Here is a 15,003-nt window from a genome sequence, read left to right on the forward strand (position 1 = left end):
TACTGATGTAGGCCAGATATGCCCACATCCCTTATGAACCAACTTTTTGGCCCTTAATGCAGAAATCACATTCGATAAATAATTATGACATTTTTTAATTACGACTACCTCGCTGTCCTCCTCAGTTCTTAGTACAACCCTTTTTATGGCACAATCTAGGCTCACTCGATGTTTAACCAGCCAATTCATTCTTAGTATCAGATTAAATTCTCCGAAAGGCAATTCCATCATATCAGCCTGGAAGATAGCCCCTTAAACCTCCAAAGGAACGTCTTTAAACAACTTATTTACCCTTACCGATTGTCCCAGCGGACTCAGTACAGTCACCTCACTTGCAGTGCTCTCAGCCAAGGTACCCAAGTTCTCAGACACAATATAAGCTATATAGGAGTGAGTGAATCCTATATCTATCAGTGCAGTATAAGGTACATTATAAATAAAAATGTACCCGTGATAATGTCTGGAGCATCTCTATACTCTTAACGATGTGCAACATAAACTAGAGCCGGCTGCCTCGCCTTAATATGACCAGCATCTCTGCCCAGTGCTCTCTGACCACGGCCCAAACCATTACTACCTCTGACTTGACCACGGTCTCTCGGTAGCTGCTGAACTACTCTCAGTGGTGGTACAGTACCCATACCGGAAGCATGCATTTGATCAGACCTCCGCGGATAATCCCTAATACGGTGCTCCAAAGGATCACACCTCAAACATGCTCTAATCCTTTTCCAACATTCGCCTAGATGGCATCTACCACAATCAGTACACGGTGACTGTCCAGTAGTAGCAATAAAGGCTCCGACTCTGCTTGGCCCATCAACTCTGGCCTTTTTCTTAGGCCTCTGAATGGAACTCGAGGGCTCCGAATCCCTCTTGCTCCTACCTCTCTCTCGGTTCTAACGTTCAGTGCGCTTCACTTTTTCAGCGATTTTCGCCTTATCAACCAGTGCAGTAAATTCTTACTCCTTCTGTGGATTTATCAGAACCCTCAAATTATCCCTGAGGCTATCCTCGAAGTGAACACATTGCTTATACTCAATCACCACCATACATCGTACATAGCGGCTCAGTCTAAAAAATTCGGCCTCATACTCAGCCACCTATCTATCTCCCTAAGTTAGATTTAGGAACTCTTTCCTATGGGCATCCACATAGCTGGCATCCACATACTTCCCCTGGAAGGAAGTTTGGAAGAACTCCCAAGATAGTCGATCGGGCTGAGTGCCCTCCTTATTGTAAGCCACCACTGATATGCCTTATCTCTCAGCAGTGACACCGCACCCTTTAGTTTCTGCTCGGGGTATAGTCTAAGTCGTCCATAATTCTCTCTGTGGCCTCTAACCAGTACTCAGCCACATTAGGGGCAACTCCAACAATACCCCTAAAAAGCTCAGCCCCTTTAGATCAGAGTCATACCGTAATCGACCCTCGGCCTCCAGCTCCAGTATGGGGCCCAGCCATCCTCTCTAAAATCTTCAACATGGCCTGAGACAATGTGTCGTCCCCAGCCGCTCGACCATGAGACTCAGATCCAAACCTAGTCTCTGTAATAGGCGATACTGCCGTCTCGCTAGTGTCTAAATTTGGCATACCGCCCAGTGAAGAGGACTCAGCTCGAGCCTTTCTACGGCCTCTACCATGACCTCTAGTACCTCGTCCGTGAGTACCTCGTGTTCTCATTATCTAATTGTGTTTATCTGTATTAATATTTTTATGCATCAATTTTACAGTTTCAGTAATTATTAATCAAAAGTTTTATGTAGAACAATACAGTAATTCGGAGTTTGTTTTTATACAACGCAGTGTCTATCAGTTTAACTATAGTCTCAATGTACACTATTTTGAATGTTTTTAGTACAGTCAATCTATAAGAATCTCAGCATAAACTACTTATAGCAGTTTCAGTTCGAAAATATATAACAGTTATATGAAACTTATAGAATCGGTGACGGAGACTCAATGTACCACACGTTTGGGAAAAATATTCCTGTTATTCAAAAATCAGTTAAAAACAAGTTTTTCTTTTTAAAACCCAAATCCACAACCGAGTTTTACAACCTAACTCTGATACCACTAAATGTAACATCTTAAATTCGGCCTAGACGCTAAGGTCGAATCTGGTGATGTCACATGATAGCATTTGAAACTGAGTTGTCACAATAAAATAATTTTCATTTGTTTACACTTTTTGCCCTCATAATTGTTACTTATTTAATCAATTGCTTTAACACATTTCGTTGCGAAAGCTTTTAAAAATCGTTTAGTGTAAATCGTGTGTTAAGAGAAAACTTTGCCTTTTTGAAAATTGAGTTTGTTAAACGTCTAGCAATTATAATCCAACACTAGTAAAAATCCCAAAATTTAAAGAAAAATCCATAAGGGCCATATTACAGTAAAATAGTCCCAATTAAATTAAAATCATAAATAAGCAATAGAAGACGTGTGGTCACCACTGAGTCCTCCGCCACTCTGATCCTTCTATGTCTGAGAATTACTTGTACAGATTAAGCAGAAGGGGTGAGTTTAAGTAAACTCAGTGTGTAATCCCTATACAAAAAAACAAATAGTAAACACATAAACACAGTCTAGGCCTAAGCCCTTTTCAATATCAATACCAGTAACTGTCTGGCCTTAGCCCAACTCAGTAACAATAAGCAGTGGGGCCTTGGCCCATCTAAGTAACAGATATGCAGTCACACAAAATCTTACCCAACCAGCCTCTACACTGCATCTCCGTCTAACCCTACACTCTATGTGGGGATATAACCAACCCACCTATCCCTACACTCCAAATAGCACCGAATACGACACTAGATAGTGATTTGCAGCTGAGCTGCCAGTAAGTTAGGCTCGAAGCCTTTTAGTACACTTCCTCCGATCAATATCAAACCCCAACTTGATGCAATGCAACATACAACTATGTCATGCTATCTCATAGTAACAGTTCATACAATATCAGTTCAGTGAAATTTTATCATGCTCAGTATTACATGTACTTATATCAGTCAATCAGTTATTTCATTCAATTAGGGGTCTAGGTAAACTTACCGACCCTACAGTAGGTTCACAGTCATCTCAAGCGACCCGTGCAACCTTAGCAACTAATCAGTGAAAATGGGCTCACACACCCATGTTGTCTGTCTGTGTGGGCCCACACGGCCCAAATTGGCCTTGGCCCTGTGGCCCACATGGCCCAAATCGGTAGAGCCCGTGTGTTACATACAGCCCACTTGACCATCACATGGCTATGTCATGCGTGTACGGCCTGGCTCGTCATTTACACGCCCGTATTCCGTCACACGGCCTACCACACAGGCGACCCCATGCCCGTGTAGCATCAACAAAATACTTTTTCTTTTTTTTGCCGATCCCCGTTTTCAGTGTTTTGGGTACACACCTGTTACGGTTTGATGCTGAAACAAACCCCGAACACTCCAGAACCTATTTTTGACCAAAATACCATTCAATTAATCACTTATTTCACTTATTTTAGACTTAATTTTTTAATTATAAAAATATTTTAAAAAGAATAAAATTTATAAAAATAGTAAATAAAATTTAAAAGCATCAAAAATTTAAAAATTAATAAAAGGCTGAAGGGTAAAAGATCTTCAATAAAAAAAATTAATTGAACCCCTATGAAAAAAGTGCACCCAATTGAGTTCTCAATGACTACAAAAAAAAAAATCAATTGTTCCCCCATAATGGAAACTGTTAGTTGACCAGTTTGACCATTAACCACGATGACGTGACTAATGAAAGTCACCAAAAGCTGCCATGTGATAGTATGCTGACATAGCATGCTATATCAGCAAAAATTCAAAAAATTATTTTATTTTATTTTTTAATTTTACTGACATAACAATGGTAGCTTATAGTGGCTTCTGATAACCACATAATTGCAGATAATAGTCAAACCAGTTAACGAAATGGGCGAATTGATTTTTTTTAGTCAAGTAGGGCTTTAATTGGGTACACTTTTTCATAAAAACACAATTTATTTTTTGATTTTTTTTTCTGAGGGCTTTTTTAAGCGTTTAGCCTTAATAAAAACCATTTAAATGTTAAGTCCAAAGCAATTTGGACAATCATATGTCCATATTCACTAAAGATGATTTTTAAATTATACGCTATTTAAAAATGTTAATTTTTTATTTAAAAATATGATATGTGTATAATTATTCTAATTCTACTAGTACCTTTTAAGTTATAAAAAATATAAAAGTTGTATAAATAAGTATATAAATAAAATTTTATTTTATTTCTTGTACATGTAAAGTGTTTTTTTTAAGTGTGAATAAATAAAAGGGAGATCAAGAAAGTTTTCTTGTATAAGGAGAAGAAAAGATAACGAAAAATAAAGGAAAAGTAAATAAATAAAACTTTTTATTGGGATAAAAAGTAAAATTTTGAGTTTTTACATGAATCATATAAAATAAATAAATATATACAAAATAGGATAACAAGACTAATATTTACGAGAATAGGCAAAATCAATAGTGTAATACAAGTGTCGCCTAATGAATCGATGACACCACTTTATTTAAAATTTTTTTTTTCGGTGTTACTTGACACATTGGCGGCACCAATATTTAGAACAAAAAATACTATTTTTTTAACAATGTACGAAAAAATTGAAAAAAACATAATTTTTTTATTGGTGTCACCGATGTGTTAGGTGGCACCCAAAATTTTTTTATTTTTTTAAACTGAAACAAAAAAAAAACTCGTGTTTTAAATTTTTTTCGAGTATTCAAAATACGAGCCTGTGGAGGTTTTTCTATCCATATTAAATATATTTTTTAATATTTCTAACTTCAAACTTTCTTGATTCCCATCCAAATAAGAAGTTTCATAAACCGATCTATTTTATAGTATGTCTCTTTAAAACGAAAGTGGAGTTCGGCCTTTTTATTTTATGTTTTTTCTTTTCAGTCACTCGCAGCTTTTCTGTTTCAGAAATTTTGTTCGGATCCTCCTTTTCCTCCTAAAAAAGGGAAGAAGAAGTATGTTCTTCCGTCTCATGTTTCTGGTTAGCCCCTTCTCACAGGCTCGTGTTTTTAATACTCGAAAAAAATTTAAAACTCAAGTTTTTTTCATTTTCAGCTAAAAAATTAAAAAAAATATTTTTTATAAAAGGGGGTTGGGACACATCCATTGCTATTTCAAAATTTCTTTTGAAGCTCTTCACCCTCTTCAATTGTAATTTAGTTTTCAAGCTTTCTTTAAAAAAATTAATGTTTTAATTATTTTTATATGGCAATTTATTTTGTTTCATATGGTTTAGTTTAATTATTATTTTATTACTAATTTATTAAGTTCTTTTGTTCTATTTTTTCAGTTTAAAAAAATAGAGAATCGATTTTTTGCAACAATTCATTTCGATGGTGTTATTTTAGAAATAATCGTTGGTTGTATTTTTTGAAACTCGTCAAAAAATAGGGATGAGATTTAATAGGAATGTGTCTGTCGGTGATATGAAAGAGAAGGTTAGTGAAAAAATTTCCCAGTGTTGTGGAAGGAGGATGACGAAATTGTTCTACAAATTTCCAATTTCGTCAAATCCTATCAAATTTACTGAGATGGAACTTTTGGACGATGATGACATTGAGACAATGGTCGTATTGTATTGCCTGCCAGAGAGGCTGAATACTGAACCAATTCAGTTATCTGCTGAGTTAGAAGATGCAGAGCCCGTTGAAAATGTGACACTGTTAAGTCAACAATATGGAGTTGAAGACCCATGTACAGAGGTTCCCAGGTCATCTGTGCACGATTTTGACGTCGATTCCAGCGTTGGATGTTCAAATCAATACAGTGGTGGATTATAGATACATTTAATCGTTATTGAAACTGATGTGTTTGGTAAAGATGAATCCGATAATAATAATAGTTTTGATCACGAATGTGAAGATTTTATTGATCCGAATTTAGATGATGTCCCAGAGAATCTCAACGACGAAGAACCAATTGGTGGAAATCATTACGTTCTTTTAGTTGGAAACCCGAGTCGAGGCATCATCATACACAATGATTCCGGGGCCCATATCTTTATTGTTGATCCCAATGCAGCGCATGCTTCCTAGTTCCCCGAATACCTGGACATCATACCTATTGAAGAAGATCCTGAATTGGAAGAGTTATTTGTGGGTCAAAGATTCGCGAGCAAAGACGAGTGTGTCAATGCCATCAAGCGTTATAGTTTGAAGGTTTCTATTGAGTACAAGGTGGCTTACTCTAAATCAACGATCTATGTTGGTGAGTGTTGGAAGTTGACAGAAGGGTGCAAGTGGCGTGTACGAGTTGCATTTATCCAGAGCTCACAGCAGTGGGAGATACAAAAATTTGTTGGGCCTCATACATGCACTTATGCTCGTATGACACAGGACCACCAAAAGCTTGACTTAAAAACCATTTGCAATTGCATATTGGCAATGGTTAAAAATGACCCCTCCATTGCTGTATCTTCTCTAATTACCAAAATACAAGAACGTTCCACTACCGAGTTTCATATTGGAAGGCATGGTTGGCTCATGGATCAATTGTACAGATATTGGGATGCTTTGTACAATAAACTCTAAGAGTGAATTGCCACAATATGGGAGTACGTTCCAGGAACTCTCATTGAGTTGGAGACATTACCTTGTCACAACCGGGACAACCAACTACATTCAAGGAAAAGAACTTTTTACCAAATGTTTTGGACATTAGGCCCCTACATTCAGGTTTTTCCTCACCGTAAGCCGCTTGTGCAGGTAGATGAGACTTGTCTATACAGGAACTATATGCAGATCCTCCTTATTGCGGTTACATAAGATGAGAACAATAACATTCTACCGATAGCTTTTGCTATCGTCGAAGGAGAGAATTCAGAGTCGTGGCAATTTTTTGTGAAAAACCTGTGAAGATATGTTGTCACTCAAGATAATGTTTGCATCATTCGAATAAATCAAAAAGGCTAGTTGCCACAACCAGGCGTTCAGGTGTTCTGTAGAGATCTATGTATTGCATCAAGTACATTTCAAAAATAAAGATTGGAAAAGACAAGTTGTGAGGATGGGTAATTATCTATCTAATCTTTTCCCATATGTTTATAGTTTGCTAAACGACACGTAACATGTTGTAACAGTTCAGGATATAAGGTGGAGCCACATCGATTCAGACGGAGATGGGTTGACCTTGAAGTTAATATGTATGGTCAAGCTACTATTACATTATGGCAGTGGTTTAAAAGTATGGAGCCCTGATAATGGGCTCTAAGTTTCGATAACAGTTCGAGATACTGTCATATGGCCACCAACCTAGTAGAAGGCGTTAACGCGGTATTTAAGCGTAAACAACATCTCCCAATTGCATCTGTATTCTTAGCTACTTTCTATTGGTTAGCCACACTAATGTCAAAAATGGTGTTCAAACAAGTAAATCAAATGAATGCGGGGTTCATGCACGTCGAGCATGTTTGGAAGGGCAATGGAGGTTAACAGCCAAAAAGCGAGAACTATGAATGTTCAATTATATTCTCAATATTATGAAACGTTTCAGCTGACAGAGACTGTCGGTTGTCGACCAGGTATCCGCCTAGGTCATATGAAGTTGGTCTTCTATATAGACAATGCGACTATGGGAAATTCCAGGCACTTCATTACTCGTGTGCGCATGTCATTGCAGCATGCGCTGAACACTCTATCAATGTCGAACAATATGTTGATGAGGTATACACATAGGAACACACGTTTTATATTTGGGGAAATGAGTTCCCAACAATACAGGAAGTGTCAACATGGGCAGTTCCCTTGCAGAGTTTTAAGATGGTCCCAGACCATGATCTCTGTAGGAAGCCCAACGGCCGTTCGCATGTCACTCAAATAAGAAATGACATAGACATAAGGAAAAAGGTCGACACTAAACATTGTGGCATGTGCAGATTAGCAGGTTATAATCGAAGCAAATGCTCGCACCGAGGGTATCACCTGGGAGAGTCGTCTAAGCGGAATAGAATTTGATTTATGTATTGAATTTTCATTTTTGTATGAACTTCAATTATTTACATATATTTTCATTATGTTCTTTTTCTATTGAATTTTCATTCTTGTATGAATTTCAATTATTTACATATATTTGCATTATGTTTCTATTTTCTATTGAATTTTTATTCTTGTAACAATTTCAATTTTTACATATATTTGCATTATGTTTCGTTTTTCCATTGAATTTTCATTCTTGTATAAACTTTAATTATTTAGATAAACTTGTAAAATATTTGAATGAACTTTAGCTACTTGATGGCTACGTATATTTGCATGAATTTGTTTCAAACATTTCATCAATATGAAACAAACTTTAGCTTGGAATAAAATATGTTAAATTCCATTAATAAATGGAACATTACAATAAGTCGAATTATTTGAATTAAAACCATCAAAATCTATAGTTTGATGAGATTGTCCGTGGGGTGTATCACTGTGGTTGCCTTCTTTTATGTTACGGGTGCTTCCGATGGTTAATGGCCGTCTCACTCGAAACTACAGTGTCATCACCCATAGGTGATCCCCGAGGTGTACTGAGCAAACTCAAGCCTACAGTATGATCACCCATAGGCAATCTCCGGGGTGAACTGAGCAATCTCGAAAAATCATTGGTCACAAACGTTTGCTTGTGATGGGTGTAGTATTGGGGTTGGGATAGGTTAAACATGCCAAACATCGTTTGTGAGATCTATCACTAATAAAAACTACAACCCCCCATCTCTGAGTGATAAGAGCTACAGGTCAAGTGTGTTATGATAATGAAGGAGTCAGCTCAGACTGGTGCCAAACCCCCATCTCTAGGTGTGTATATTACAACGACCCATCGAGCTGGGGCTTGGGCCCCGGTGGTGGAGGAGAATTCTGACAAAGACAGGGTTGTAGAAGACCTCATCATTCCATATATGGAGAAACTAACATCAATCGACCATCGTATAAGTAGGGTAACCCATTTTTTATGTACCACTTCTGGTAGTCCATCGAGGGAATGAAATCAGGATAACATGACACTAAATTAAGCCTTCTCTCCAATCAACCGTTCCACAACAAAATATATGGTTGATGCTCTAATGCCCAATTCTTTGCATGTTTCCCCTTCTTGTACATTTCGTGGATTTCTTTTCCCAATTGTATAGGAACGTCTAGAATATATTAACTACACCCGAATTGATGAAGCACTTGATCCCTGGCATACCACTCTATCATTTGAAAATTTATAATGGGTGCGTTGACACACCATACGTGTGCATCTGCTCTAGACGAAGGAGGAATGACGGAAGCAACGTCTGGTGTGATATATGACATCCACATGAACTGAACAATTAAACACATGATTAGTGTAACACCCCTAACCCATATCTGTCGCCGGAATAGGGTTACGAGGTATTACCAGACAAGACACAAATTCCAAACGATCGTATGCGTACACTTGCTCAAACTCTTAAAACAATCAAATATTAACATATATAACTAATTTAAATTCTTTACGGATCATATTATAACATTTTTCAAACATATATCTAGTTATATAAGTCATAAGAAAATAATGCCAAATATATCATTTTACCACATAGCATATGCGCATATCAAAGATATTATAAATAATTCAATCAATTATTACAAACATGAATTATATAAAGTAAACATATTTAAATACATATCATTCTTAGCAAAACTCTATTCGACACAATAAGGATATAATAAATTTAACCAAATCATTCATGGCATAAGTACATTACTATATATATATGGTTTCAAATGGCTAAATCATAAACAAGTCTACTTATAAGTTTATCTAAGTATATTGTGCAAGGCTAAAAGGTCCTGTATCAATTTAGACATATATTAAAAGAACACCGAATGGTCTAACCATCATAGTACATATAACCATTCACAGTCACCTATTTTGCATAAAAACAATCATGATTCCTTATAACTTAAATTACTATTCATTTGGTCATTTTACAAAGCCTTAGCCGAATGTAATCATGCTTATTACTTATGTTTATTTTAATGTCCACTTTCAACTTTATTACGTGTATGTAATCTCACATAGAATCAAATCAATATATTAACCATAATTTGCATTTCACATCAAACACATCACAAATATGTATATATATACATATAACATAGCAAACACTTGTTTAGTACTTTAAAATACCAAAACCGAATCTAAACATGTTAATATCACTTATCTTGCAAAATAACAAAGGTCATATTCAATACCAATTCAATGATTACATGTTCGGATAAGCACATATAAATATATATATATCAAACCAACACATCATATGCTTATATATATAAGTGCCGAATCATGATTAATTTACTAGCATAATTCATATTCATTTCTTCACTTAATGAAATCATATTGAACTCACTTTTATCACATGCCATAATCGAATCACCTTGTTACCAAAATACATAACAAAACTAAATAAAAAATGTTTCACATATATATATATACATAACATTGCCAATCATCAATTCAATAATTTCATTACCTAAATTCAACATTTAACTGAATACACTAATCAACCAAATTAAATCATTACTATCAAATACAAGACATAGCCGAATCATTAAACAATAGGTAACATATCAAGCATAATTCATACTTATATATATCATAGCCGATTCAACCAAACCAAATAAAATCATCATTTGAGCATAGCATACAAACCAAACTTAGCACACACAAGAACTGTGATCAAGATAGCAAATACTTATATATCAAATTAGCCATTTTCGCATAGCATATTATATACAACACTTCAAACATATCCAAAAAGTAGTATAGCCTATACATGCCATAGGTTCAAAATTTAGCTTTTAAAAATACCGATAAATAGATGATAGTGTGATAGACTTCGCTGAAGATCCCTAAGCCCGTAACTAGTCTCCAAAATCTATAAAACAGAAGAAAACATACACACACAATAAGCTATCATAGCTTAGTAAGTCATAAGAAAATAAACATCTCAATGACATAATCAACTCAATTTAACCAAACCAATTCATGCTATCATAATCACATTTAATCTCAAACTTGCAAATTCATATACAACATATACATCCATGTATCAACTTTAACTTGGCCGAAATACATATATATCCATTATCAAAGTTGTCATTTACTTCCAAGGTCATAATATCATCATATAGACGAATATATATACACATTCATATATGTATACACATGTTTCACACTTTAATATCACATACTTAAATTATTTTGCCGAATATATAGATTTGCATTCAATATACATATAACCAACTTTATAACATGATTCATATCATCACTTCAAATACCAAAACTTACCTTAATTTCAATACATTAGCTAACACATACCTGTACCTTTTAATTTCATTTCGCATTCGGTCTTTACTTAACATTGCTCGTTGAATCATTCGGAATTAAATAGGGTACTCGAATAGTCGTACATATCGTACAATGCCAATATCCCAGATGTGATCTTACATGTAATTACATATCGATGCCACTATCCCAGAATGGTCTTACTTATAAACACATATCGAAATCACCTATCGATGCCAACGTATTAAACGTGGTCTTACTCGCACACACATATTGGAATCACATATCGATGCCAAAGTATTAAACTTGGTCTTACTCACACACACATATCAGAATCACATATTGATGCCAACATCCCAGACGTGGTCTTACACGTAATCACATATTGATGCCAATGTCCCAGACGTGGTCTTACATGTAATCACATATCGGTGCCAACGTCCTAGATCTGGTCTTACACGTAATCACATATCGAAAATCCTATGTCATGATATATGTATCCTAGCTATTCTTAAGGTTAGTAAACATAGCTCCCAAGCATATACACATTCAGCTACCACATATATACTTTCACATAATTCATTTTAACATATATAACTCATATTTATTTAAAATTTACAACATCTATTTGCTTATAAATTTACCTCAGACAACGATAATCGGAACAGAACGATTATTCGACAACTTGGGTTTTTCCCCGATCCAAATCCGATTTCTTTGGTTCTTGATCTAAACATATTCAAATTAAACTCATTCAAACATAATTTCATTCAATTTAGCCCAAAAACACATAAATGGACAAATTACCATTTTGCCCCTAACATTTTACACTTTTTACAATTTAGTCCAAATTGCACAAAACACAAAACATGCAAAATTTGCACACACCATGCTTAGGCCGAATGTTACCCATGCTCATATAAATCCATACATTTCATTTATTTCACATTTTATCCCTCAATTTATTATTTTTTCAATTTAGCCCTAATTACTCAAATTCATCAAAAATTCCAATACAAAATATATTAATCCAAAACATATCTTCATAATTCATCATCTAACATCACAAATCTCAATTATTCATCAATGGCATAACTCAAAATATTCATCAAAATCAGAAATTCAAGCATGAGCTTTGTACATTATACTGCAATGATCTCAAAAACGTAAAAATTATCAAAAACCGAGCTAGTTACATAACTTAATCAAGCTTCAACGATGGCCGAACCTTAAAGCTTTATTTTTCTTTCTTTCTTTTTCATATTCGGTCAAGTAGGAAAGATGAACACATGGTTTTGATTTTTTTTATGTTTTATTATTATAACATTATTATCATTTTACCTATTTAACCTTTGTTATAAAATAATAAACCATTATAAAACATGTCTTAAACCGTCCAACCACTTTAACTATGGTAATATTTCATTATAAATACCTCAAATTAAAAAGAAAACAACAATTCGGCTCTTTCACATTTAACCATCAAATTTTTATTTTACGCGATTAAGCCCTTTTATTAAATCGGGCACTTAAACGACAAAATTAAAACATGAAAATTTCACGAATATAAATTCACACATAATAAACACAGAAAATAATTTTTAAAAATTTTTCTGACTTGGATTCATGGTCCCAAAACCACCGTTCTGAATAGGGTCTGAATCGGGCTGTTATAATTAGAAAATTAATTATAGTGTAATTTAATAAATAAACTAATTACATTACATTAATATAAGGCAATTTTTTGAAAATAAATTACCCCATCCCCGATGTATCCCTCGATCATCTATCGGTATATAATGAGTGTTTCCGACTTCCCAATGTTCGGACTACTATACCATCTAAAAATATAAACCTAACTCGTTAGAAAATTATTTCATGAAAAAAATCTTAACCCAATTTTGATTTCTTTTTACCTATTCACAAGTGGGAACACATGTACTTGGTGACCCACTGGTGCCAGAAATGACATCCTGTATAGCGCCCAAGATTGTAGCAGTATTGGGCAGCCACATATATCGATAGTTTTGTGCTTTGTAGCCAGACAAAGCTCACGATATAACGTAGCTAGTATTGCGGAACCCCAACTATATGAACAGGCACCTTAAAATGAACTAAGTGAGGGCAGGTACATCAAGTGGACTCTATTATTATTCGAATTCAGCATAAGTACCCCCTATAAATTGTAGTATATAGGCCCGAACAGCTTGTATCATCTCAATCTCGGTTGCATCATCCGATAATGTTTAAAAATTTTCTCTCAGCCACGAAAATTTTAAACTCGTAAATATTTTGGTACCATCACCAGGAGAGCGTCCAAGCAAGTAATAGTAGAGAGTTGTAGGATCTGCTATACTGCTTGTATCAGTTACTGCATCACCGTCCACGAGAAGCCCTAATTGCATTGCGAAATCCTCTAATGTAATGGTGCATTCCCCACATGGTAATTGAAAGGTGTGCGTCTCTGAGCGCCACCGCTCAACTAGTGCCGATATTAAATTGCCCCTCACCTCAAACATACGGATTAATATCGCTGAAACAAATCCTGTGGCATCTAAGTAGGGCAAAATTCGTGTGTCCAGCCGGTAGCTCAGAGCATGGCCACACGGCCGCAATACGTGGTACGAACCCTAATCATATTACAAAATTGGTTAAGAATGTGAAATTAAATAAAAAATCACGTGCAACTATGCTAAAAATTACTTACAACATTAGAACATTCTCTTATCGGTAAATGGATCGTCCTAACTGTGTGATCTTGTGCAGTAATTAAAGAACTCATATCGATATCTACTAAAACTATGAGATATTTTCTTATTCTACTTAACAAATAACTATATGAAAACATTTTTTGTACTAATACTTAAAACTATTAATTTTATCTAAATTTACATAAAAAAATCAACCAATAAAAATATGAAATGTAATATAACTACATATCTAATAAAAAATTGATACTTTTAACACAATTCTAAATGTTTGTAATATAAAAATTAAATATACAATTAATTAGTACAAAAACCTACTAATATAAATAATTATATTAAAAAAGTAACCATATTTGTTATTTAATTTTCAGGGATAATAAATTTAATAGTAACTTCTTAATAAAAATATAACATACTTCATTTAACAGTATTAAACTACTATTAACAATATTAATTAAAAAAATAAAGGAAAGGAATGAAGGAAACATACTTTGGTTGTAATGGGTTGAGGGACCTTCAACTTAAATTTTTTGTAGGGGTTTTGTGTGGAGGTTGGGGACCAAACTAACTCTTTCTATAATTCTAAATGTTTGTAATAAAATAAAATAAAAACTAAATATACAAATTAATTAGTATAAGAACCTATTAATATAATTAATTATACTTAAAAATTTAACCATATTTTTTATTTAATTTTCAGAGATAATAAACTAAATATTAACTTCTTAATAAAAATACATACTTTAACAACATTAACCTACTATTAACAATATTAATTAAAAAAAATGAAGGGAAGAAAGGAAACATACCTTAGGTTCTACTAGAAGTGAGGAAACTTCAAAGTTTTTCTGTGTGTAGGGGTTTGGAGCCAACCCCTTTTATAATATATATATATATATATTAAATTTTTTAGTTGAAAACAAAAAAATGGGTCACAGGCTCGTGT

The sequence above is a fragment of the Gossypium arboreum genome, chromosome 10 (genome assembly GCF_025698485.1).
Source record: "Gossypium arboreum isolate Shixiya-1 chromosome 10, ASM2569848v2, whole genome shotgun sequence".
Lineage (NCBI taxonomy): Eukaryota > Viridiplantae > Streptophyta > Magnoliopsida > Malvales > Malvaceae > Gossypium > Gossypium arboreum.